Source organism: Rhinolophus hipposideros (genome assembly GCF_964194185.1).
Source record: "Rhinolophus hipposideros genome assembly, chromosome: 22".
Classification (NCBI taxonomy): Eukaryota; Metazoa; Chordata; class Mammalia; order Chiroptera; family Rhinolophidae; genus Rhinolophus; species Rhinolophus hipposideros.
The window spans coordinates 39,023,008-39,048,925 of NC_138068.1; the positions used below are offsets into that span (position 1 = coordinate 39,023,008).

The following is a 25,918-nucleotide window of genomic DNA, read 5'->3' on the forward strand; positions in this document are numbered from 1 at the left end:
CTCCAACACTTGTTACTATTTGTCTTGTTTATGAAAGCCATTCTGACTGGGGTGAGGTGATATCTCATTGTGGTTTTCATTTGCATTTCTCTGATGATTAGCGATGTTGAGCATTTCTTCATATGTCTATTTGCCATTTGTATGTCCTCTTTGGACAAATGTCTCTTCAGATCCTCTGTCCATTTTTCAGTTGGGTTGTTTGTTTTTTGTTGTTGAGTTTCATGAGTTCCTTGTATATTTTGGATATTAGCCCCTTATCAAAGGCACTGTTTGCAAAAACCTTCTCCCATTCAGTTGGTTGCCTCATTATTTTGTCAATAGTTTCTTTTGCTGTGCAGAAGCTTTTAAGTTTCATATAATACCATTCGTTTATTTTAGTTTTTACTTCCATTGCCTTTGGAGTCAAATTCATAAAATGCTCTTTGAACCCAAGGTCCATAAGTTTAGTACCTCTTTTCTTGTATGGAATTTATTGTTTCAGGTCTTATGCTTAAGTCTTTGATCCATTTTGAATTAATTTTGGTACATGGTGACAGATAGCAGTCCAGTTTCATTCTTTTGCACGTGGCTATCCAATTCTCCCAGCACCATTTATTGAAGAGGCTGTCTTTCCTCCATTGTATGCTTTTAGCTTCTTTGTCAAAAATTATCTGTCCATATTTATGTGATTTTATTTCTGGGTTCTCAATTCTATTCCATTGGTCTATGTGTCTGTTCTTCCGCCAATACCAAGGTGTTTTGATTATTGTAGCCCTGTAGTACAAGCAAAAATCAGGGAGTGTGATACCTCCAGTATTGTTTTTGTGTTTTTTTTAATATTGCTTTGGCTATTCGGGGTCTTTTGTGGTTCCAAACAAATCTGATGATTTTTTGTTCTATTTCTTTAAAAAATGCCATTGGGATTCGATGGGGATTGCATTAAATCTGTATATGTCTTTGGGTAATATGGCCATTTTAACTATGTTGATTCTTCCAATCCATGAGCATGGAATGTCTTTCCATTTCTTTGTGTCTTCTTCAATTTCTTTCAAAAATGTCTTATAGTTGTCAGCATATAAATCCTTCACATCCTTGGTTAAGTTTATTCCTAGGTATTTTATTCTTTTTGCTGGAATTGCAAAAGGAATTGTTTTTTTCTATTTCTTTTTCTGAGATTTCATTGTTGGTATATAGGAAAGCAATGGACTTTTGTACATTGATTTTGTAGCCAGCAACTTTACTGTATTCATTGATTGTTTCTAATAGCTTTTTGGTGGAGTCTTTAGGGTTTTCTATATATAGCATCATGTCATCTGCAATGAGTGATATTTTAACTTCTTCATTCCCAATTTGGATACCTTTTATTTCTTTCTCTTGCCTGATTGCTCTGGCAAGGACTTCCAACACTATGTTGAAAAGCAGAGGTGATAGGGGACAACCTTGTCGTGTTCCTGAACGTAGAGCAAAGGGCTTCAGCTTTTCACCATTAATTATGAGATTAGCTGAGGGCTTGTCATATATGGCCTTTATTATTTTGAGTTATTTTCCTTCTAAACCAATTTTATTAAGTGTTTTAATCATAAATGGATGTTGTATTTTATCAAATGCTTTTTCTGCATCAATTGATAGAATCATATGATTGTTGTCCTTTATTTTGTTTATGTGATGTATCACATTGATGGATTTGCGAATGTTGAACCATCCTTGTGTCCCGGGCATGAACCCCACTTGGTCGTGATGAATAATCTTTTTAATGCATTGTTGTATTCGATACTTTTTTCTATTTACATATCTTTCTCCACATCTCCCTATGGGAAAATCCTATGAGAATTAATTGATGTAGTAAAGTGTTTTGATCTCAAGAGAGCAAGAAAGTACATTTGTTGAAATAAATTTTGTTTAAATAAAAATGTTTTTATATACAGCGAGGTGATTTTGCTAATTGGCTTGTTGGTTACTTGTTTTAAAGAGAGTAATGTTCAAGATTTTTCCTCAAATGATATTATTTTTTTCATTTAAAATGTGTTTCTTTGTGTCTTTGTTCTAACTGATAATTTTATGCTATTGTTAGGGTAAATAGGATGTATCCATTGCATCCTAGAGGGAGAGAGGTCAGAGGGAAAATAGAGATTTCCATAGTAATGGTCGAATTATAATTTTTAAAAAGTTAAAACCTAATTCTCATATAAATGTATAGTGAGCAGATATCACAGATTTAATTAAGTCACTGATGAGGAAGCCAGTCAGAAGGCAGTGGGATCAGGGGAGGCTGTGAGAGACTGATGGGAATGAGCAGTCAGCTACAGAATGTTAGAATAAGGTTGCTAAGGTAAATATGAATTGGTTAATGGCCATCAGACCATCATCGCTGGGATTTCTCTGTCTCTATAGAACTCATGTGCAGGTTCTCAGTCTTCAGTATGTAATTGTACAAGGTCTGGGCCCTAATCAGTAATAAACAGTAAGTCACACAAGTTGTACTCCCCGAGAATTAGCTTGGGCTTGGTAGACTGTGCTCCAGGACAATTCTGAAACAGTGCCCAGACATATTTTGGCCCCATTTTCAAGTTCTGGCTAATTTTCCCCAATATAATAGGCTCATCTGATCTTTTCCAGTGTTAGTGATTCCCTGGGGCCTTTCTTACTTTTGTAAACTCTGAAGGGATTTTTGGATATTTTAGGATCATGAGGCCACCCTCTCCTTACAGACCAGCCTACTAGAGAGTTAAGTGGAGACAATGGATTGTTTAGTTAGAGCAGTGTTTCTTTGTCTCTGGGAAAGGGCCATGTTTTTTATAGTTGTTTTCGTTATTTTTTTGTTTTCAATTTCCAATCTACTGGGGACCAATACAGTAAAAATGCACGGCAATGTCAAATTGCAAAAATTTATGAACACTCTGTTCGTATGTACTTACATCCTCAAAGACCTGAACAAACAGCTCGGGGCAGGCAGTAGTGTGCTGCCCTTACTTTGAGCTGCATTGACTAAGAGAGCAATCTTTTCTAGGACTACTATCTGGGTAAAGATGCAGCCCCCCTCACCTGCGCCCGCCGTGTCACTAGGAGTGGCTGTGGGATATTTAGCCCCCACCTTCCGTGGTCTCCATCAGTCCTGTAAGCTGCTCAAGATACATGTATAATGTAAGTCAAAGTGATGGGTTTGCAGTGCAAATACAGCTTCCAAGACAAGCCCCTCTACCCGTCTTTCTGTTTCCCCTAACTGAACTGCCACGGCAAAGCCGCAGCTGTGTGGAAATTCTGGAGCCATTCTCCTGTCACCTCTAGGAAAAAAGTGCTTTCTGTTCCACCACCGTTTCAGACTCTTGGTCTCACACACTTTGAAATGGAGACTTAGCAGTGTGCAGACTGTTATTTCTTAGGCTTTGTTATAGAATAAGACACTTTGAAAAGAAATGTACACAGTACATAAAATCCCATGTGCTCAAGATTTTTTGGTCTTTTGGAGGAGGCTGGCTTTCCTTTAAAGGGCATCATCAAACCTTCCTCATAAAAAATGGACTCATATTTAAAAGTTTCTTAAAAACACATCAGAGAAACTCCCTGCTATCCTGTAAGTTTAGAATACATATTTCTTTCTAACCAATTTCCGTTTCCTTTAGCCTCATGCTCCAGGGAGCATCTGTAAGTGATGTGACCCCACTTAGCTCTTGGCATTTGACCCCTGATCAGGTCAGGGGGTGGGGGAACAAATTGTTCTCCTGGAGCCAGTGTGTGCCTGTTCCTGTTTAGACATCATGAAACTAGGAGGCACTGTCAGGAAGAGCGCAGCACCTTCAAGGTTCTTTCTGCCCAGTTAGAGCAATTGTACCTACATTCTTTGATAACACTGGTTTTTATACCTGATGGTTGAACATGGCCTTCCCTCTGTCCTTTGGTGGTTATGTTTCTCCAGTTGAAGGGAGAGCTCACATCTCCTTGGAAATGAACTAATTTACCTTTGTGACTATATCAGGTCTGAGGATGTCTGTGCGTAGCATTTAATTTTTGCCTCCGTAACTCTCTGCAACGTGTGTTGTGCTCATGTAGCTTACTGCTTACCTCAGGTTGTTGTGCCTGGAAGAGATACTGTTTTAAGGCTTTTAGTTTTATTTGTTTTATTTATTTATTAGTTTTATTTAGTTTTATTTGGGGGGATTTGATCAGGCAGGGTGAATGCCCAAGAAGTTCACTTAGGAACCATGGGCAGTACAGACATATTAATTGAATAAGCATGGTGACCTGAATATTAGAGGCCAAAATTTACAAATGGAACCCACACACATTTGGCCAATTCAGTACCTTTTCAAAAAACTGGATTTCATCATTTTCAAGAGTTTAGGTTTTCAGTTTTTCTCTCCACATCCAAGAATTTGGTCATCGTGGGCCTACATAGAATAGCCTGATGGCAACAATTGTCACCCCCAAGTTTCAGCTGCCTCTTTTGTAGGAGGCACTACCCTTCTCACACTTGACCTCTTCGCATGTGGTTGAACCTTCCTGATCTCCCTGCAGGTGCTAGTTTTGAGTCCCCTGGTTTCAGATGCCTTGGTTGGTACGTGTGGGGATGCAAATTACCCTGTTTCCCCAAAAATAAGACCTAGCTGGACAATCAGCTCTAATGCGTCTTTTGGAGCAAAAATTAATGTAAGACCCGGTGTTATGTTATGTTATGTTATATAAGACCCGGTCTTATTTTACTATATTACTTTTTGCTTTAAAAGGCGCATTAGAGCTGATTGTCTGGCTAGGTCTAATTTTCGGGGAAACACGGTAGTGGCCAACTCTCCTCTGAGCATGGGTCAGTTTCCAGAGTCATCATGTAAGGTAGAAATTAGATATGGCCCAAATGACCCTGGAATATCCCTCAAGAAGCCTATGGTTTTGTGTAGACAGCCTCTATAGTGAAGTTTGTATTTATGTAAATCTATGTGGTATGTCCCAGTGTGTATGATGAAAGCCCTAAAGGGTCATTGATGGCAATTCAGTGGGCCACTGTTCCTCTTCTTTCTCGTTGTCCTCGTGTTTGAATAAACAAGCTCATCAATCCCCTCACTCTCCCATGGTCATTTTTGCTTTGTGACTCTCCATTCCTTCTTCTGTATCTTTCTGGAAGGCATTGACGGAGCCTTACTACCTACCTACCTGGCCCCTAAAGGCTCAGGTCATAGATGGGCCTGAGACCTGTGGGTTCTATCCACAGGTCTCCCCAGATGGTCGGGCAGCATCACCTTCTGCCATCCCCCTCCGTCACCGTTACCTGTAGGCAGAAACTCACCAAAGCCAGTGGTGGGCAGAATATCCAGGCCTATGGGAATCACCATTTCTTTCTTTTTTTCTGATGCCAGGTAGTTGAATTCTTGTAAATTAAATGTATGTATAGAGTAATTTATAATATTCGGTATAGACTTGATATAAAAAAATTTTGAGTTTCCCTAGGGAACCTTATAGTTAAGTAAAGGAAATGGAAGCAGCTGGTAAAGATTTAATAAGTCATCTTACACCAGAAGGCAGGGGCTGGGGGTGGGTGGGATGTGTCCATTTGTGAGTGGTTTTTTTTTTTTTTTTTTTTTTTTTTTAAATGCCTGGAAAACTGTATAGAAAATGGACAACCAGGAAACTTTGGGCCTTTACCCTAATCTCATTTTTCATTCTAGGACATATTAAGGTAAATCACTTTTTCTGCTTGTATTTGAGAATTTGATCACTTTTGAAAGTACCATGTGTTCATTTCCATTATGAACAGGCAACCTTATAATATATTGTCCAAACTTGGGGCACTTCTGAGAATGAAGGGGGCAGCACCTGTAAACTTAGTCCTGGGCAAACTACAACACATGGTGATCATAATTATGAAGATCAGTTTGGGTTATTCATCCTAAAATCTGCAATTTTGATAGAATTGAGAGATAAGGTGCTATGTCTTATATTCTTTCTATAATAGAAATAGAACATAATATAATAGAAATAATAATAATTATTGTTATAGAAATATATTGTAGGAATAATAATGCAACAGAAATAATAATAGAAAATTTTCTATTAAAACTATGTAAATTTAATTTTATAAAATAAATATACCAAGATTCTTTCACAGAAATAGAGCAAATGACAAAGTAAAAAATGTCATTATACTTTCACAATCTTATTAGAATATTCTGAGAAAGTTTTTTATGGACAGTTTGAAGGTAAATAGTGACTGTTTTGTTAAGGATTCACATACAAACAAGCTGCTTGTTTAAAGTTACCTCAAAGATTTGTAAATCTCATTCAAATCTTTAATAGTCAGTTTATTTTTATAATAGTCAATTTATTTTTATAAGATTGGCATTTCTAATAAAATTGTATCCCATGACACAGAATTTTATTCAATAAGGTAAGCTTTATAAAACATAAAAGGGAAAGTGAGCACCTCAGTTATTTTAAATTGTTTCAGCCCTAGAGACAAATGAATACTTAAGACTTGCTCGTAGCTTAGAATATTGTAGAACAAGATTCACTGCACTACTTCTCAAACAACAGCCCTTAAGTGGAGGTGGCTGACAGTGGCAGCATTACAGATGTGACTGTGCTTTGATGTGCCTTCCAGTCCTAGATGACAGTACCCTTGAAGCCTTCCTGTGTCGAGTTAGTTGAGAGTAACGGCCTATTTTTTCTCTGTAGTCTCTCCTTTGGCCGTTTGTGGGTTAAGAAGTTTGGATAGATTTCAAACAGTTCAGGTACTGGATATTTTTGTATTCCTATGAATATTCTTCTGTTTCTTTAAAACTAATTTATTCATTTCTGATAACAAGGTACAGGGAAGGCACAAGGGCAATGCCCATGACTCATTGGCTGCCCGTCCTAGTCTATGCATGTGTAAATATCATGTATAATACCAGGCTCATCCTGCTCCTAAGCGTTCTCTCATATCCTAACAGCTGCAGTGTATCGTATAGTATCTCACCATGTGGGAAGCTTAACTTTGTATTTTCCAGCTCACTTCCAAATATTGAAACTAATCTGGCTGTTCTAACTGTTGATTTCCTAAAACTCTCATAAACGAGGTCATAGGTAAATTATTCCTGCACAGCTATTAGAGCCATCAAAACTTTTAAAAAGACCTATCTTAAATCTTAAATATCTTAAATAGTAGTGACTAAGGCCCCTTCTGTGTTCCTAGCCTTCTAAGACCCAGGCTGCCTGTGGCCCCTGGACAGCAGCCCCTGGGGGTCCCCCACATCCTAGACCAGGCCAAGCATGAGGAATGAACAGTCAGTTTTATTGGGTTCAGACCAGGAGTCAATGGGTCTTGAGGACCTATGTGTATCTGCGTATCTTCTCCACATTCTTTTTGGCCTGTTTCCATAGCCTCATGAGCTGCTTTTTCTTTTGATAATGGTTCTTGGCCTTCTCCTTCCTTTTGTCCTCCAGAGTGGCTGTAACTGCCTGGTACTTCCAGCCAACCTCATGAGCCAAGCTCCCTAGGTAGGCAAACTTCTGTGGAAGCTTCAGACGCACAACCTTGAGGGCAGCAGGAACCACCATTTGCTTTTTCTTTTCATAGGGTGGTGGGATCCATTAAACACCTTGAGGCGGTCCAGTGTGGCCTGGTCCCGTTTGGTCTTGTGGGGCAGCATGCCTTGCACAGTAGATGCGGCTGAGGGCTTGGAAGTGGCAGGGCCTCGAGATTGGTTGGTGTTGATCATCTTGCGGAGGAATGCCAGGTACTTCAACTTATTTCTGTAGAAATTGCTAGCATTGTTGATGCCCTCACAGTGCACAACCACCACCTGCCAGTCCAGCAGTACCTGCTTGGCCACAATGGCTCCCAACTGCCCAGGAGATGGCCTCGGCCACCAAACACCAGGACCTGCTTCTCCACCATCTTTGGCAGCTGCTTGGGGAAGCTCCTATGAATATTCTTGAGCTTTTAGTTGAGTTACTTGGAATCAGTTTGATTCTTTTATGATTTACTGAGCCCAGAGCATTTTATGATTTACTGAGCCCAGAGCATTTACTGAGCCCAGAGCATTGCTCAATCTAGGGCTATTGTTCCCTTTCTGAGCACTCTACCCACTGCCCCATGGATTATGAGGTTCTTCCATCTGGCTGGTGGGAACAGGCACAATTCCCAGCCCTGTGTGAGCACTGTAACCTCTACTCATTTTGAGTGGCTCTCTCCCTCCTTGACTAGTTTCCTCAGCTCTCTCTTCTCCAGGACTCCCAATTCCATATTCTCTTCCATATTCTCTTCTCAGGGAGTCCTCTGGGCTCTGCCTCAGTTACCTTGTATGTACTGTGGCCTGGAAACTCTCTCACAATGGTCAGCTGGGGCTGCCGGAGGCTCACCTTGTTTGTTTCCTGGCTCAGGGATCGCTGGCCTCTGTTGACTTATGTCCAGTAAACTGTTGTTTTTTATATTTGTCTTGTCTTTTTTGGTTCACATGGGAGGGTAAATCTGGTTCCTGTTGCCCCGTTGTGGACAGAAGCAGAAGTCTTATGACAGACTTTTTTTTTTTTTTTTTTAAATCTTGATTTAGTATAACTTTTTCATCTTATGAGCTGTTCGGGCTCACACATTCTCTCTCTAGATTAAGGGTAATAAGTGGGTTGTCTTGAAGCACTGCTTCCTTCTCTATGTTCCTTACTTAGGTGCAGACTTTCTCAAGTCCAACTTCTTCCATAAAATACCCCGTGTGCATGGGATTTTCCATTCCTAGAGTACTTAGAAATGTCAGCAGTCAACAGTGTGCTCTCTTGCAGTGTTTTGTCTTTGTTTCATAGTGATTAAGTCTTGCCTTTCCTAACTTCTTTGAGCCAGGGGTCCTTGTTTATACTTTTTCATGCCCTCCATAGTGATTAGCACAGCAATAAGCCCATAAAATGTCAGCATATACTTGTTGGTAGGGACATTTGCCTTTGTGGCCAAAGGATGCAGAGGGGATGTCATTTTGAGAAATATTATATGTGCGTGTGTTTGGGATGGAGTAAGGGCAAAGTAGTGACTCTTACCCCATGGTCAGATGTCAACAAGACTGTCAGTGCTACTGTAGCAGTCTCTCTCAGTCTGTGATTCAGGTGGCCTTTTATTAATATTTACCATGAGATCGTTGGATCACAAATTGGCATGGAACTTGACGTAAGATGCCACATGAAAACTAAATCTTAACAATTAAGAAAACATCATAAAATTAGGTTGTTTCCCTCTCATAGACATTTTAATAAAGCAGTGGTGCATTCACAGGATCGGCATAGGTCCTCAATGGAAATAAAGTTCCCAAATGCACACGTTCGAGATTCGCAAGCTTTCTTGATATGTGTCTACTGTGCCTCTCTATCTTAAAGTGGTCAAGATTTTACACTGACTCACATGGAACCTGTTTTACCAATAGCTATGCTGATGCTGGAGTCTTTTCTTTCTTCAGTCCACCAGTAGACTTTCGTGTACAGACCTCCCTCCTTGCCACACCACATAAGGTACCAATTTCAGCAGGGGGGTCTGGCAAAGCTCTCGTGGTTTGACTGTCATTAGATCTCCCTGTAATGGGATTACAGTTTTAATGTGTTCTCTTTCCCTCCCTTGCCCCAGCATTCCTTCTGTTTCTTTGGCCTTGGTCAGAAGGGGCTGCTAGAGAGCTGCTCTCAGGGCTCACTGCAGCCTTTGCTGCCCCTCCCGTGGTCTCCTACCAATGCTGGCCCTTTGCAGAGGTCACTCTTTGACAGATGCCTTTTTGTGTTCCTCTTCCAAATGTTCTTTCGTCCTAGCACATGTCCTCTTGGCATTTTGGGAGCTGTTTCATGTAGTGTCTGACTTTGTAAGTGTGTACCTAATAACAATAAAATAGTTGAATTTTAGAGAGCCATTTTCTTTCCGAAACCATTTTTCTGATTCAGAAATGTCATCTTGTTAGAATGTTGGCAGGGTCCCTGTGTGGTTGAGGACTCAGCTCTCCAGTTCATTGGATAAGCTAGCCCAGCAACACGTCACACGGCATTTAGGCACAGTGCACTCTGTGCTTGAGATCTGGGGAATGGATCACAGTGGCCACAAGGATGGTTGGTTGAGCTGTCCCAGCGTTTCTGGTCCAGACAGACTGGAACAGACCCTTGGTACAGGACTAAGGATTTGGGGGGTCCTCGCCTGGGCTTACATCCCCATCTTTATCGTCTGACCACATCTCTCCTTACTCCTCAGTTTGATCATTAGGTCATCCCTGCACATTCTTTTCCTTTTGCTTACCTCTGGCCCCTTGTTCATGTTCTTTCTCTAGACTGAAATCTTGCTCTGAAAATATGGGCCATACCCATTCTTGGGGGCTCTACCTAAGACCGTGGAATCCTTGTCTTCCACAAGGACAGGTTCTGTCTTTCTCGGTTTGCATCCCTTTCCGGACCTGGCACAGTTGTGGATAGAGTGGGTCATTATTAGATGTTCTCATTGCCTCCATGAGGGTGAGCTGTCAAAAACCCAGCGTGGTCTGGGTTCTCATCCACAGCCCTGATCTGGACTGACAACCCTGCGCTCAAGCCTCCGTTCTGCCATTTCCTAGAGGTGTGTGCCTGACAAGGCATGGAGCTCTCCAAGCTTCAGTGTACCCATCTAGTGAATGGGATGATTGTGAGGCCTGCCTGCCCCTCCCCTGCATGATAAGGCTCAAATGAAAGAAAAGATGAGAAAAGGGGGCCAGCAGATGAGCACGGAGAGTTTTTGCGTCAAATCACTTAACTTCTTAGGTTGCAGTTTTCTAGCCTGTGAAATCAGAAGGCTGTCCTATATATGTATTTTTGGACCAAATCACCTTTTTTATTTTTTCTAACCACCTGTATGTTTGTTTATGTATTTACCTTTGACCTGAGGTATCATTTCATTAGGCTTCATGTTCTAATGTATCACCATGTGACTTGTGTTGAAGATGTTTTCATTGACATGAATCCCCATACTCTGTGCCCATGACTTCTTGCTGCAGGGATAATTATTTTTACTTCACGTTCTTTTCTGCTTGGACCTAGTTTTAGAACTTCTCCTTGCGTCTACTGTTCACAGGTAGACTGATTAGGACAAGTGGGTTTTTTCCCTTTGTTAGTTCAGTGATTCCTGGTATATGTAGGCTAATGAAGCACAGGTTGTGGGTGATGGGTTTAATCAGTTCTGTTTCCTTCAGTGCCGCCCTTACCCGTGGTGGAGGCCAGCCTGATCACCGGCCATCCACGAGGCTGGACCCACTGAAACTATCCTTTAGGAGGGCTCAGGCCCCTTCGCTTGGTATCCTGCACAGCTGGGAGCAGTTAACAGTATTAGCTTGGATTCATACCTAAGTCCTGGAGAAGTTTAAAAATTTTTCCCTCAGAACAATACTTGTTTGTTATTTCAACCAGAATATTTGTTTAAATAAGTAGGACCTTTAGCATCTCAAAGAGAGACTGGGCTGCTGATATTCCTGCTTCTTTAGTCCAATCCCAGTGCATGATATGCGCCAATGTCTACTGTCGAGAGCTTTTAAGAAGACACCTCTGCTTCCAGTGCCAAGGCCCATCCTGGACCCCAGGCTCTGAAGTCTTCTTGTCCCCGGTTTCGTGCTCAGTCACAGCCCGAAGACCAGTCCTGACTTTGGACATGAGGGTGGGCCAGCTAGGACTCTGCCTTCACCGTATCAGCCATTGATCCAGCTCCAATAGTAGGTCCAGCTCTGACACTCTGTGTCCTGGGTATTACCTGAGTCTCGCCACACACCTTTCTCTTTCCTTCCCCATTCCCCCCTGGAGCGTGAAGCCAGCAAGCCCTATCCCTGAGCTCAAAACCCAGGGGACGTGCTTGTAGAAGAGTGCCTTTTCCTGGGCCCCTGCTTGTCCACAGCATGCGGCATACTGAGCTGTCCTTCCCACCCACCCACCCCAAAAGTTGGGGAGCTGTTATGCACATCGGCCTGATCTCAGGGTGTGGCTCTTCCCAGGATGCCTGTCCTGTAGTGTCCTGCAGCTGTGCCTGGTCCTGAGCTAGGCTATAAGCTGAGAAACGTCAGAAGAAAGGCTAACCCACACCAAATCACCGAGTGGAGCAGACATTGTGGAACTTCTGTTGTGGTGGGGGAAGAGGTGGAAACTATTGTTTAAAATGAGACTGGGATTTTCTGTGGATATAATCTATAATATGAGGACTAAGCCAAGGTTGGCAAAGCTGTTTTTCCTTTCTCCCCTGGTTACAAATTCTTTGGACTCTGAGAAATTTCCTAAAGTTCTCAAGGTTAGTGTATCATATTCTAATTCACAGGCTTTATGTTTTATGCAAACAACAGGGGTTCATTTTCCTCACGGCTTTCTTTTGGGAGGATTTGGGTGTTGAATCGCTGGTACACAGGTATTCCCGGTGTATTTAGAGTCTGCCATTTGCGCTGACTCTTGTTTGGTATAGTTTATGTCATGTTGGAAACACGATTTGAATAATTTGAAGTTGAATCTACCTACTATACTTTAAGAGTTTCTGCTAATGAAAGGCCAATCCTGCCATATTCTTGGTTTATTGGATGTTTCAAACTATTTTTAGGCATTTGGCATTCAATAAAACCCAGCACATTTCAATGACACCTTCTCCATTCATTTTTAAAACCATATGTTTGTGTTTTTTTTTTGAGCAAATGTAATCCATGTGGTTTTTTTTTACTCAGTTCATCTAAATGTTGGTCAGGATTTGAACCCTTTGATATCCCAGAAGTATTTAGATTCCTCCCTTAAAAAAAAAAAAGGCTATAATGTTTCCTCACTTCCCAGAAAGGAGAAATAACGTTTTAAGACTGAGAAAGGAACTTGAGTTCTAAAATGACCCCTACAAGGAATAGATCTAACCTGTCTGAGATATTTGGGGTTCTCTTTACTCTGAAAGATGTTTAGAAAGGAGATTTTGCAGTCTTTTAGAAATAATATAACAGCCCAACTTATAATTTTATTAATTTGGATTTAGGTAAAAGAGTTTATTTTCTATAATGAAACCAGCTTATCTGCTTTTGGGTTTGTGATTGTAAGAGTTCTTGTTACTATAACCTTTCTGATTGTCCCCATAGAAAATTTAGAGCTTAAACTACATGTAATCAGCTAGGATTTTTAATTAACTAGAATGTAGACTAAAGATAGGACCTGTCTGGGGTGAATAGGAAACTTGTTTTTAAGCCTCTTGAGAAATAGCCATAGAAAACCAAATGGAAGAAGCAACAAGGGGTTCAATTTGAGATTAGAGTTACGTTTTCCTTAACCAGTCTTCACTAATGTATCTGACTCAATCTTGAGTTTATCTCTTTAAAAATGTTCAGAAAGAATGATGAGCTTTGAAGTTTCAGGTAACATTAATAATTAATGAAGAGATTCATTTTGGACGAAAACCTGGAAATCCCATGTTATTAGTGGAATGAAGTTGACTGGAGAACACTTTTTATGTTTCTGGAAAAAAGTACTGGGATTATGTGGCCATAATAGGGGGGTGGCATCTGGGGGCGGCAACATTCAAGGGCAAGTGTGGCAGGCCAACAGAGACAGCAGTCCATGACAGTGCTAACACTTTGTGGAGCTGAGGTGCGGTGATGGAGCCCATCATTCCAGAGAGAGGGTTTGTTGGATACTTTGGGAGAGAAATGTTTAAATTTTTAGAAATTAGAACTATGGAGTAAAGGGCTACCATTAGTACAATAATAATCCATTTATGTTATCTCTAATATATAATTTTGATAATTTGTAATATTCAGTACTGTACGAGGTCGGACAATTAAGTTTGTGAACTTCTTGCAACAAAACATTGCAACCTTTTTTGATATCAGAGGGATTATTCATTATGAATTTGTACCAACTGGACAAACAATTAACCAAGTTTAGTATTTGGAAGTGCTGAAAAGGCTGCGTGAAAAAATTAGACGACCTGAACTTTTCATCAACAATTCATGGCTCTTGCATCATGACAATGCATCAGCTCACACAGCACTGTCTGTGAGGGAGTTTTTAGCCAGTAAACAAATAACTGTATTGGAACACCCTCCCTACTCACCTGATCTGGCCCCCAATGACTTCTTTCTTTACCTAAAGATAAAGGGAATATTGAAAAGAAGACATTTTGATGACATTCAGGACATCAACGGTAATATGACGACAGTTCTGATGGCCATTCCAGAAAAAGAGTTGCAAAATTGCTTTGAAGGGTGGAGTAGGCGCTGGCATCAGTGTATAGCTTCCCAAGGGGTGATATTCGAAAGTGACCATAGTGATATTCAGCAATGAGGTGTGTAGCACTTTTTCTAGGATGAGTTCGCGAACTTAGTTGTCTGACCTTGTGTACTATATAGATTACATTAAGTTGTACTATATGAACTAGCTGCTATTTGACCATTTTTTATTATAAATACTGCAATTTTATATGGTTCAATCTAATAATGTTTTATATATATACATATATATGTACATATATAGATATATGCGTATATATTCAGAAAATTCTTGATGAGATTGGCTTATAGAGAGGGAGGGAGACAGTAGCTTGTTGACTAGCCCTCTCCCAGTAAGGAAAACTTACTGCATGTTCCCTTTGGCCACATAAGCACTCTGAGTTGGGCAGGACGGTGCTGGTAGTTCTGTCCTCTTCACCTTGGCTGGAGGCTGGACCAGATGCCTGACTTGCCTCGCCCTCTGCCGTGAACAGATTGCTAGCTATAAGCTTTTGTCCTTCCTGGGTCAGGTGTGTGTGTGTGTGTGATCTCCTGTTTTGCTTTTTTGTGTAACTTTCTGCATATATGAATATTTTCACTACCAGTGTATTTCTCCATATCTCCCCTCACCCCAACTTCTTTTCTAAAAGCATGCTAGGCAGGGAGAGTTCTTGCTCTGCACATCAAAGTTACGTCCTAGACCAGTTTTCATAGGTGATTCCTTATGATGTGGCTTCGGAAGAATTTGTTGCTAAAATCTCCTGTCAGTTGGAGTGGCTGGAACATTTACGTGAAATGGGTGTCATAGATCGTCACATGATGACTTACCTAATAATTATTGGGACAAAAGTTGTGAGAACAGGCATTTTTTGTGTGTGTATCAGAACATAGTATCCTATGGATTGAGTTGTTTCCCAAGATGAAAAGCACCAGAGACTGAGAGGTTTACTAGAGATAAAGCTTCCAAGAGGCACATGCAGTTTCTCTGAAGAAAGTGCACCTTCTGCCACAGCAAATGTGCCCCTTCTGCCCCATTCCAACCCCTGGCAGTTGCTATGACTTAAGACACTTATTTTTATGTAATATGTAGCAATTCATTTTAAGTCATTTTGTCAAAATAATTTGTTTTGTCAGAGAATGGGACATTTCGTGAAATCGTAATGTGCTGACATTCCAGAATTTTGATTCTTGAGTCTGGTATTTGTTACCACGGTTTATCAAAAGAGAGCCACATTTACTCAGTTGAAAGGCTGAAACAGCAAAGAATGCTGTCCTGTAGAGCGAACATGATTGCTTTTAGAACTTGGGTATCAACCTTGCAGATATAAAAGAAAAACTTGTTTGGATGTGTGTCTTATGTGTAAATAATGTCCTAGTCTTGTCTGATTTGAGTGGAGACTGACCCTGTCTGGTTTGTAAAGTGTTGATATAATGGAGCATTTGCCAAACTCAGGTTGTGCCAGTAATCATTTCTATATGGCTTAGTAAGGAGAAAAATGGCCAATAGGTTTTCTACCATTGACTGTTAAGAACATTTCTTAACAACACATGCAGATCAGACATGAAACATACTTAACACAAATCAGGTAAACTTGTTTGCACCTATCTGCAGGAAATCTTTAAGAAAGCAGACCCCATTTTTGAGAGAAGTGAGATAAACTTGGCCCTCCCCCCGAGATTACCTTTCTAAGGTTTTCCAGGAAATGTTTGTTTAATTTATTCTGCTGTAATGGTGGCCACATCCATGTCTGTGCATCGTGGGATCCAAGGAAGCACAAGTCCTTAGAATTAAGTTGGAGCCATCCTGGGGCTCCTTGAAGATTGTGGCATTGTTTCCATCTGACCCACATCTGTTAGCCAGGCTCCCGATGCCAACAAGCCTGCTCTGGCTAACCACCCTTAAAATGCACACATTGTCCAAGCTCCGACCTCATCCTGCTTCTCCTGTGTCTCTCCCCCCTTTCCTTTGGTGCAGTCATGTGTTCTTACAGCTCCAGCAGATGCATTCGCATCATAGGCTGTGGGATTGGGATCCTCTGGAGTTGGGCCCTGCCCCACCTGCTCAGTCCTGCTGTGCCCCGTGACCCTGATTCCTTGGAATCCTAACATACCTGGGCCATTTAGTTAGAATCCAATGGTACACAAGTGGCATGATGAGTGTCAGATACAGCATGGTATACGGAATTGGGCATGTGAGTTTTAAACAGGAGATTAGGATGGTGGTGTATGTGGGGTAGGAAAGGTTTTACATTTGTATTTAGTAAGATATACATCATATTTGATAACATTTCTTAAGTGTATGCCTGATTGGAAATTTATAGTTTTATGTTGGGCTCATCTGGCCTAGATGAAATGTATTTTTTCTTGACTCATTCACCATTTATGCATGAATTTTATAACTCATGTTATGATCCAGCTGTATTATTGGGGACCATGCCTATTTATGATCAGCACACTCAAAAGGCTACATATGCTGTTGAGAGCAGAATAAGAGGCATCATACAGGTAGGTAGACTTTCTGGGTCTGCAAAATATGCTTTCAAGGAATGAGCTGTCTCAGTGCAGAAACTCCAGGTAAATGGCAGATTGGCACTTTACAAATCATCATTTGGATAGAGCAGATTTCGAGCATGTCCAAAATTTGCACATCAGGTTCCCTTGCAATCTGAAAATACTGTCCTATTTTTCTGTGAGCCTGAAACACAGAAAAAAAAAATCAAAATAAATTCAGGAAATTTAATTGTTAAGTTCATGAAATCAATTCTTTGTGTGTCTGGCTTGTGGAAGGAATCACATTGCTTTAGCGGAGGGCTTACCAACCTCGACACTACTGCCATTGTTAGCCAGGTAATTCCTCATCGTTCAGGGCCGTCCTGGGCATTGCAGGGTGTTTAGCAGCATCCCTGTTCTCTGCCTGCTAGATGTCAGTAGCCTCTCCACTCAGTTGTGACAACCAAAAATGCCTCCAGACTCTGACGGCATCCTGGCCAGGGGGAGAGGATGAAGGGGGACCGGAGTAATGCTAAATCCCTCCAGGTGAGGACCACTGCTTTAGATGTTTGGCTATTACTGTCCTCACCTTGCATGCTTTGCTATTTTGTGTGTGCTAGTTTACCACATACTAGTAAGACACAGACTAGGACAGTAATAGTTATATCCTGGAAAGTCTAGCCAGTCTCACCTATACTGCATTCACAAAAGCAGGCATATTTCAAGGGATTCAGTGTTTCCAAAATTTTAATGTCGAATAGAGCCTATTGCCAGGCTAATCATGAGAACAAATGATCGCCATATTCCAAACATTATTTTTTGCAGTCAGCTATGCTGTTCAGCACATGGTTTGGGATTTACATTGTAGCACACTTGGTTTTGTGTTTAAACTTTTACATGGTAATATGCATGTGTAAATGTGTGATGTGCAGAGTAAGGGGCAGTGTATAATAAAGAGTCTGTGATTTACTTACCACAAGATCGTTACAGGTGAATTTGCATACATCAAATGCGTGTATGCGGTACTTCTGTTTTAGAGTAAAAGCATTTTAACCTATCGCTTCCTACGCTTAATGGTTCTATGAGTTTGGATATTTTGGCTATAGGTATAAAGAAAAGTGGCTTAAATGATAGGGACATTTATTATATTACATAACAAAATTTTTAGAGGTCAGGCTTCGTTAATACAGTGGCTCAGCAATGTCCTGCAGGATCCCGGTTCCTTCCATATTCCATTGGCCTTCCAAAGCACATTGGCTTTTCTCATGGTCCCAGATGACTGCCACATTTCCAGGCATTGCATGCAGACAGGCAGCAATGTCCAAAGGCAGAAGAGGTAATGTCCCCATCTCATCTTGTTTTAAGACCATCTCAAAAGCCTCTAGTAAACTTCCCCTCATGTTTGATGTTTGGCCAGAATTCTATTACATACTTTTGTCAATATCTGGCAAGATATATGGTGTGCATGCACCGTGGTGGTTTAAAGTGGGGTCCTGTGAGGGACCTGGCTAATCGGGGAATGGTACATTCAACAGTTCTGTTAGCAAGGAAGAAGGTGGGGATGAGTGGCTGAGCAGGAAAGGAGAGCACTTCTCTTCTCGCTGTGGTGTGTCAGCAATGGTCCCTCTGAGCGCAATCGCCTAGTTCAAAAAATGTAATTGGTGTGCTGGGTTCCTGTTTTACATAAGAGTCATGTTCTTCCTTGCTTTAATAAACAGTTTTTATATTTTTCTGTCTTTGTATGAGTTCTTGATTATAAATGTCAAACAGACACAAGAGTATAAATGCCAATTTTAGGTAAGCCTGGCGAATTCCACAAATGTGGACAAGATAATAGCAGCAAGAAGCGAAGGTGAGAAGTAATTAAAACAGCGGTTGCAAATGTTCATGGACGGTTAAGACTATCCCTTGTTATCTATGTTAGCACAGGTTAGACCAGTTACTATCAGGCTGTTGAAGTTCAGAGTCTATGCATGTTTACTTACGTTGATAAAAGGCTTGTGTCGTAATGGGGAAGGCAAGCCTTGGATACCCACCCAAAGCACATGGAGAAAGGGACAGAGGCCCATGCATTTGTGTGACTTTTTCATATCAGTGACTCTTCCTGCTAGTAAACTGGGTTCTAGCAATGGTTTAGAATTCTGGCCAGTAGAGTCCATTTCTTCTTGAGGTAAAGTAAGGGAAGGAGGTGGAGAGAGGCAGGCAGAGGGGTGCACATTTTTACTTCCCTAAGCACACTTTTAGTCCATGCAGGAGTCACCTAGAAAGGATGGTCTGACTTCAAGCCTCCTGACTTTATCCAGATGGTTCCTGCTCAGAGATGTGAAATCTGGAGTAGGTGGAAAAAAAAGCCTCTTCCCTTTTCTCCAGGAGGCCCTCAATTTGGAAAATTTTGGGAGAAATGTGTGAATTTAAAAAATGATCAGTGTTTGGGATGAGATGTTCCTCTTTTTTCACCAACTCCTACTGCCCCTTGCCAGCCTCAGATCCTTGCCAGCTGGGGATATAAAACTCAAGCGCCAGGTGGGAAACCCTGTGTTAGTCCAGGCAGCCTCTCAATGTTCAAAAATCCATAGTAAAACTCAGTCACCTAAAAGGAGTAGCTGTGTAAGCTTGTGACAGGCGTGGGGTGCAAAACTTGTGTTCCGTGTGTTTTCTGTTTTGTTTGTGATTTGTCCTCAGGCTTATTTCAGAATTCCATGGCCAAAAACCTCAGTTCTTCTATCATAATTGCTGGGGTTTTTTTAAAATAACAAATTGGCTCATACTAGGTGATCATAGATTTCTGGAGTTTAATCTTATTTATTTATTTAAAATATAGCTAACATACAGTATTATATTAGTTTCAGGTGTACATCATAGTTATTCAGCCGTACCCACCTGGCATTATACAGAGTTATTACCACATTATTGATTATATTCCTTATGCTAAAGAAGTGATCACCATGGTAAGTCCAGCAACCATGTGACACCGTGCCACGCTGTCACAATATCATTGACTATATTTCCTATGCTGTCTATTATATCCCCAACACTAATGTGTTTTATATCTGGAACTTTAAACCTCTTATTCTTCTTTACATTTTCCTCCCTTTTTACATTTTTCATTAAAGTTGACTTTTAGTATTGTTTTATTAGGTTGGTGCAAAAGTAATTGCAGTTTTTTTCAATGGAATATAATAGCAAAAACCATAATTACTTTTGCACCAACCTAATACATTAGTTTCATGTGTACAGCCTAAGTGGTTAGACATTTATCTAATTTAGGAAGTGATCCCCCTGACTAGTACCCACCTGGCACCGTACATAGTTATTGACATAGTATTGATTACATTCTTTATACTTCATATCCCCATGATTATTTTGTAACTACCAATTTGTATTTCTTAATCCCTTCACCTTTTCAGCCTGTCCCTAACCCACCTCCCATCTATCACCCCGATAAATCTACTGTATTTTGCTATGTATAATGCACTCTCGTGTATAATGCACACTCACATTTTTGGCCAAAACTTTCAGGGAAAAGAATTTTTCGTTTTAATTCAAAATTTTATTTGTTTACATTTAGGTACTTGTTTTTTTGTCTTATAAAGGAATTTTAGCATTTATTTTTTAACATATTATGGTACAAGAATTTTATTTGACAAACAATTACAAAACACTATAACAGATACAAGATACAAGAAATTTTATATATTGGTAACAAATTTACGATATTTAAGCATCACAGAAGGCCAAGAACTCTTTGTCATTGCAAGTTTGTCATAAGTTCAACAAAACCGAGTATCATATTCCAGGATATTATTTTGCATATGGATAGCGTTATTGATTTCTAGAGTTACACTTTCAACTCATAAATAAAAGAATTAAAATCATTTATATGGATATGAAATTAGTACTAGCCATGTATAATAAGCATCCTTATTTTTCCCTTACAAATTTGGGCCAAAAATTGAGCATTATACATGGCAAAACACAATAGTACCCATCTAACACCATACATAGTTATTACGATATTATTGACTATATTCCTTATGCTATACCCTGCATCCCCATGACTACTGTGTAACAACCAATTTGTACTTATTAACCCCTTCCCCTTTTTACCCACTTCCAAACCCCCTCCCATCTGGCAACCATCAAAATGTTCTCTGTATCTGTGAGCGAGTTTCTGTTTCATTTGTTTGTTTATTTTGTTCTTTAGAGTCCACTTATAAGTGAAATCTATGACATTTGTATTTTGCTGTCTGATTTACTACACTGAGCACAGTACCCGCTAGGCCCATCCATGTTGTTGCAGATAGTAAGATTTTATTATTTTTATGGCTGAGTGTAATATTCCATTGTATATATGTACCACCTCTTCTTTATCCATTAACCATTCAGGGACACCCAGGTTGCCTTCATATCTTGGCTTATGTAAATAATGCTGCAATGGACATATGGATGAGCACATCCCCTTGAAGCAGTATTTTGGGTTTGTTCGCATAAATGTTTGAAGTAGTATTTTGGGTTTGTTCGGTTTATTAGGCCCTTCTTTGTCTCTTGTTATATAGTCTTTGTTTTAAAGTCTATTTTGTCTGATATAAGTGTTGCTACTCCAGCTTTTGTTTGTTCGTTTGTTCACTTCCATTTTCATGAAATATCTTTTTCCATCCGTTTACTTTCAGTCTGTGTGTGTCTTTTGATCTGAAGTGAGTCTCTTGTAGGCACCGTATGTAAGGGCCTTGTTTTCTTATCCATTCAGCCACCCTATCTTTTGATTGGAGCATTTAATCTATTTCCATTGAAAGCAATTATTGATAGGTATGTTGCCATTTTATTATTTGTGGTTTTGCCTTTTCATTCTCATATTAAAGAAGTCCCCCTAAGATTCCTCATAATACTGGTTTGGTGGTGATGAACTCCTTTAGCTTTTTCTTGTCTGGGAAGTTCTTTATCTGTCTTTCGATTCTAAATGATAGCTTTGCTGGGTGGAGTAATCTTGATTGTAGGTCCTTACTTTTCATCACTTTGAATATTTCCTACCAATCCCTTCTGGCCTGCAAAGTTTCTGTTGGGAAATCAGCTTATGGGAGCTCCCTTGTAGGTAGCTAACTGCTTTTCTCTTGCTGCTTTTAAGATTTTCTCTTTGTCATTAATCTTTGGCATTTTAATTATGATGTATCTTGGTCTTGGCTTCTTTGGGTTCATCTTGTTTGGGACTGTCTGCACTGCCTGGGCTTGTATGTCTATTTCCTTCATCAGGTTAGGGACGTTTTCAGTCATTATTTCTTCAAATAGGTTTTCAATTCCTTGCTCTCTCTTTATCTCTTTCTGGCACCCCTATAATACGAATGTTTGTATACTTAGTATTGTCCCAGAGGCCCCTTAAAGTCTCCTCAATTTTTTGGATTTTTTTTTCTTTTTGCTGTTTTGATTGGGTGTTTTCTGCTTCCTTATCTTCTAAATTGCTGATTTGATCCCCTGCTTCATCTAATCTATTGTTGGTTCCCTGTAATGTATTCTTCATTTCTGTTATTGTATTCTTTATTTCTGACTGGTTCTTTTTTATATTTTCTATCTCCATTTTTATGTTTCCTATCTCTTTGTTGAAGTTTTCCCTGAGATCACTGAGCATCCTTATAACCAGTGTGGGGAACTCTATGTCTGGTAGATTACTCATCTCCATTTTGTTTAGTGCTTTTTCTGGAGCTTTGTTCTCTTCTTTTATTTGGAACATGTTTGTCTCCTCATTTTGGCTTTCTCCCTGTGTTTGTTTCTATGTATTAAGTGGGGTTGCTAGGTCTTGCAGTCTTTTTAGAGTGGCCTCATGTAGTATGTGTGCTGTAGGCTCAGTGGTGCAGTTTTCCTGGTCACCTGAGCTGTGCACTCCAGTTATGTCCCTTCTGTGGGTTGTGTGTGCCCTCCTCTTGTAGTTGAGCAACCTCTTCTTGGTTGCTATTTGCACATCAGTGAAAGGGTTGACCCTCTGGCTCATTGACTGTGAGGACTGGCTCTGATTACAGTGCAGTTGTAGTTCAGGGTCTGACTTTACAGAGCAGAAACTGTCTCAGCTGGTTCCTGGTGCCTGCCCATTGCCCCTTGTGTGTGTTGTCCTTGGAGGAGGCTGGGTGATGCTCCAGCTCATTTTGAAACTGGCAACTGGAGATGGCAGCCCCAGGGCCACCACGGAGGGAACCCACTGCAGGTCAACTGTAGCCCATGCCTCACCCGGGGCCACCTGGCAGGAGCCACGAAGAAATCCACAGAGGGCCACCACCCGTGCCATGCTTGGAAGTGCCTTGAGAGGCCAAGCTGCAAACCACAGCCTGCTGCCACTAGTGCCGCACTTCGGGCTGTTCAACCAGAGCTACAGAACATGCTCAATCCAGATGCTGCTTGTCTGGGTTCCATGAACCTTTGAGAGACTAGGAAAGGGTCTGCAGCACAAGCTAAGGCATGCAGTTTGTATGAAAAAGCCACTGGAAGTGGGTTGGGTGTGCCCAAAATTGGGCAGGGTGGACTCTCAGAATCACCAAAGCATGGTGAACGAACATTATTAGCCAGCTTGACAGAGACTCAGATATGTCACCTGTCTGCTTCTGCATGCTGGGAAGAGGGAGGGCTCAGCAAAGAAACTATGGCCTACACCAGCTCCTCCATCCAGGAGAAAGCTACTCCTACAGCCCCCATCTCAAAGCCAGACTACTCAGGTCCCCACCATATGTCCCTGCTGCCTTTCCAGCTGCTGCCCCAGTGCTGGAGCTCAGAGTCAGTGATTCCGTCTGTGAATAAGTCCATGCACAGCCCCTTCAAGAGGAGTGCCTGGGACTCCAGCCGCCCTCTTTCTCACTCAGCCACAATCTCCGCTGGTTTTCACTACCAGAAATTATGGGGACTTCTCTCACCAGCACTGGAACCCTGAGCTGGAGAGGGGCTGGGATCCCTTGCTCCTTTTGGGGGACCTCTACAGCTGAGGTATCCCTTTCAATTTTTAATGGTCATACGTGGGTGTGGGACGAGCCTGTTCCACGTCACTGTGCCTCCTGCCAGTCTCAAGGTGGCTTCTGCTTCATGTCCTTAGTTGTAGGACTTCAGTTCAGCAAGACTTTAGGCGATTCTCAATGATGGTTGTTTCATAGTTTAGTTGTAATTTTGATGTGGTTGTGAGAGAAGGTAAACACAGCATTTACCTACTACACCATCTTGACTGGAACTCCCATAAGCCGTTGAATCTTTTTTATAACAAAAAGTTCAAAATTCCATTGGCAAATATTTAATTATTATCAAAATGAACTATAATATGTGAACATCACCCTATAACTTGGCCATAGTTTATGCAAAATGTTTCTAACCTAGAATGTGAGTTGGGATCTGTAATGGGCACTAAATAGTATGTATTTTTTTCGTTTTTCTCCAAATTGTCCTAAAAAGAAGAACATGCCCTTCCCCTGGAAAGGTTTAAAGTATTAAAATACTATTTTAGTTTCAGGTAAATTAGGATCTATTTCATTTTTGTTTAAGATTTCCAGGGAAGCAAATCTGTAAGCTGTCAGTGACCTGTCGTAACCTTTCCCAGAGCAAGCTAGTCCCTAACTAATTGGTATTCAGCCAGCATGTCCCCTCATTTGTTTTTTCAGTCGTAGAATGGATGATAAATGGATTTATATTTTTACTTCTATTTCATGAGAAAATAGTTGTAAAGCTGTTCCTCATCCTTTTGTCCTGAAGTCAGAATTTTAAGACTTGTTTCTGTCAGGTCGAGTTCTGTCAGGTCCAGTTTTAGTGGGTGTAGTTCTCTAATCTGGTCAGTGAGTGTATCGTGCCTTGTCAGGCACCACTTTTTGATGATATTCTCCCTGCAGGATGTTCCAGTCCTATTTGAGTATGATGCCATGACAGCCTCCCTTTGAGCTATCCAAGGTGCTTCCTGGTTGGCTTGCCCTTAGGGCCTAATCCCAAATCACACTTCGTTTTCAGATGAGTCACATCTCTCCTTGAGTGACAGCAGTCAATTTCCTCATCATGCCACATCAGTCTTCCCTCAGACTCAGCCTCCTAGTTTTAACTGTGTACAGCAGATGTCTAGCAGGGAACCTCCAAGATGTCGTCAGCATTTTCTTTCATTCCCACATCTTGGTCTGTGTCTGGTGTGGCATTTTATCCCTTAGAATTCAAACAGATCTTATGAGGTGGTCAGAGGCAGATGCCAAGCAGTGCTGGAAGCCTCCCTCCCTTTGCTCTTTTCCCAGGCAGATGGGTGTTGGGATCAGTTCTAGAGACTGGCATCTTTGTGTGCTGCTCCCGTCATCTGGATTGTTTTGTTTTAGTGAAAGAGTTTGCTTTGTGGCAAAACGTTGGATTGTCCTCACGTTCACTTGTTTGAGGTCCTCACAGGTTCAGGGATGTTTCTGAATTTACAGGTGTGGAGTGGGAAAGCCTCTGGCATAGATGATCTAGAAGCAATCGATTGAACCTGAAATTTAGACATTTATCTTGCTGGTCTGACTTTCCTGGTGTCAACGGAGGCATTTTATTTTCATGCTTTGTCAAATACAGTCTTCATCTGTTTGTCCAGAGATGTTCCTGATCTTGATTTAATAATTGAAAATCATGCAATTTATTTGTCGACCTCTGAGCCCTATATTTACATTAATTCTTCTCATGAAATTGCATTGTACAAGTACTCTATCACTAAGAAATGCAGTGGCGATGGGGGGAGGGGAGTTGCCAATCCTGGTATTTTTCCTTACCAGGTTGTTGACTTAAATCAATGTAAATGTTAGCTGCTGTTACCAAAATGTAGTGCCTTGTGCCTGGACGGGAAGAGATGAAAATCTTGGAGATGTTTATGAGGAAGGCCCCTTTGGAACGACTGGGAATTCTACTCCTTGTAGAATTTGGACTCAGTAGAGTCATTCCTTTGGCCACCAAACAAGATCCAGATTTAGTTTCAGGGGCTTTGATACAATTTCCATTTTCTCTTTCTCCCTCCTGTCCCCTTTCTTGGGGAACAGATAACTTGTCATATTATTCTCCCCTTCTTGTGTTAATTAATGCCATTTGTGGAACTTTTGATCCCAGTCTAGACAAAGGAGATGGAGACAAAGTGTTTTCCTAAGATGTTAATTGCAGTGGGGGCCAGAGGGCCTTGGAATTGACTTGATCTTTCCCAGATAAGGAAATGGAATGTTGGAGACTGAGGCTGAAGAGTTACCATCTTTGCATTCCTGTTGGCCCTGGCTGGCCAGTGAGAATAGTGTGTGGACTCCTATGTGCCGGGGCCCGTGGCATTGGGGAACGAGTGG

At 40.9% G+C, this 25,918-nt stretch overlaps 1 protein-coding gene and 1 pseudogene across 2 annotated transcripts in view; one reads left to right on the plus strand and one right to left on the minus strand.

Annotated features, from left to right (window-relative positions):
- DTD1 (D-aminoacyl-tRNA deacylase 1) overlaps window positions 1–25,918 on the plus strand; it is a 192,029-nt gene that overhangs the window by 131,681 nt on the left and 34,430 nt on the right. The gene's annotated exons all lie outside the window — the stretch shown is intronic.
- Window positions 7,276–7,843, minus strand: LOC308491233 (large ribosomal subunit protein uL13-like; annotated as a pseudogene). The gene has a single exon. The product of its transcript is annotated as a large ribosomal subunit protein uL13-like (transcript).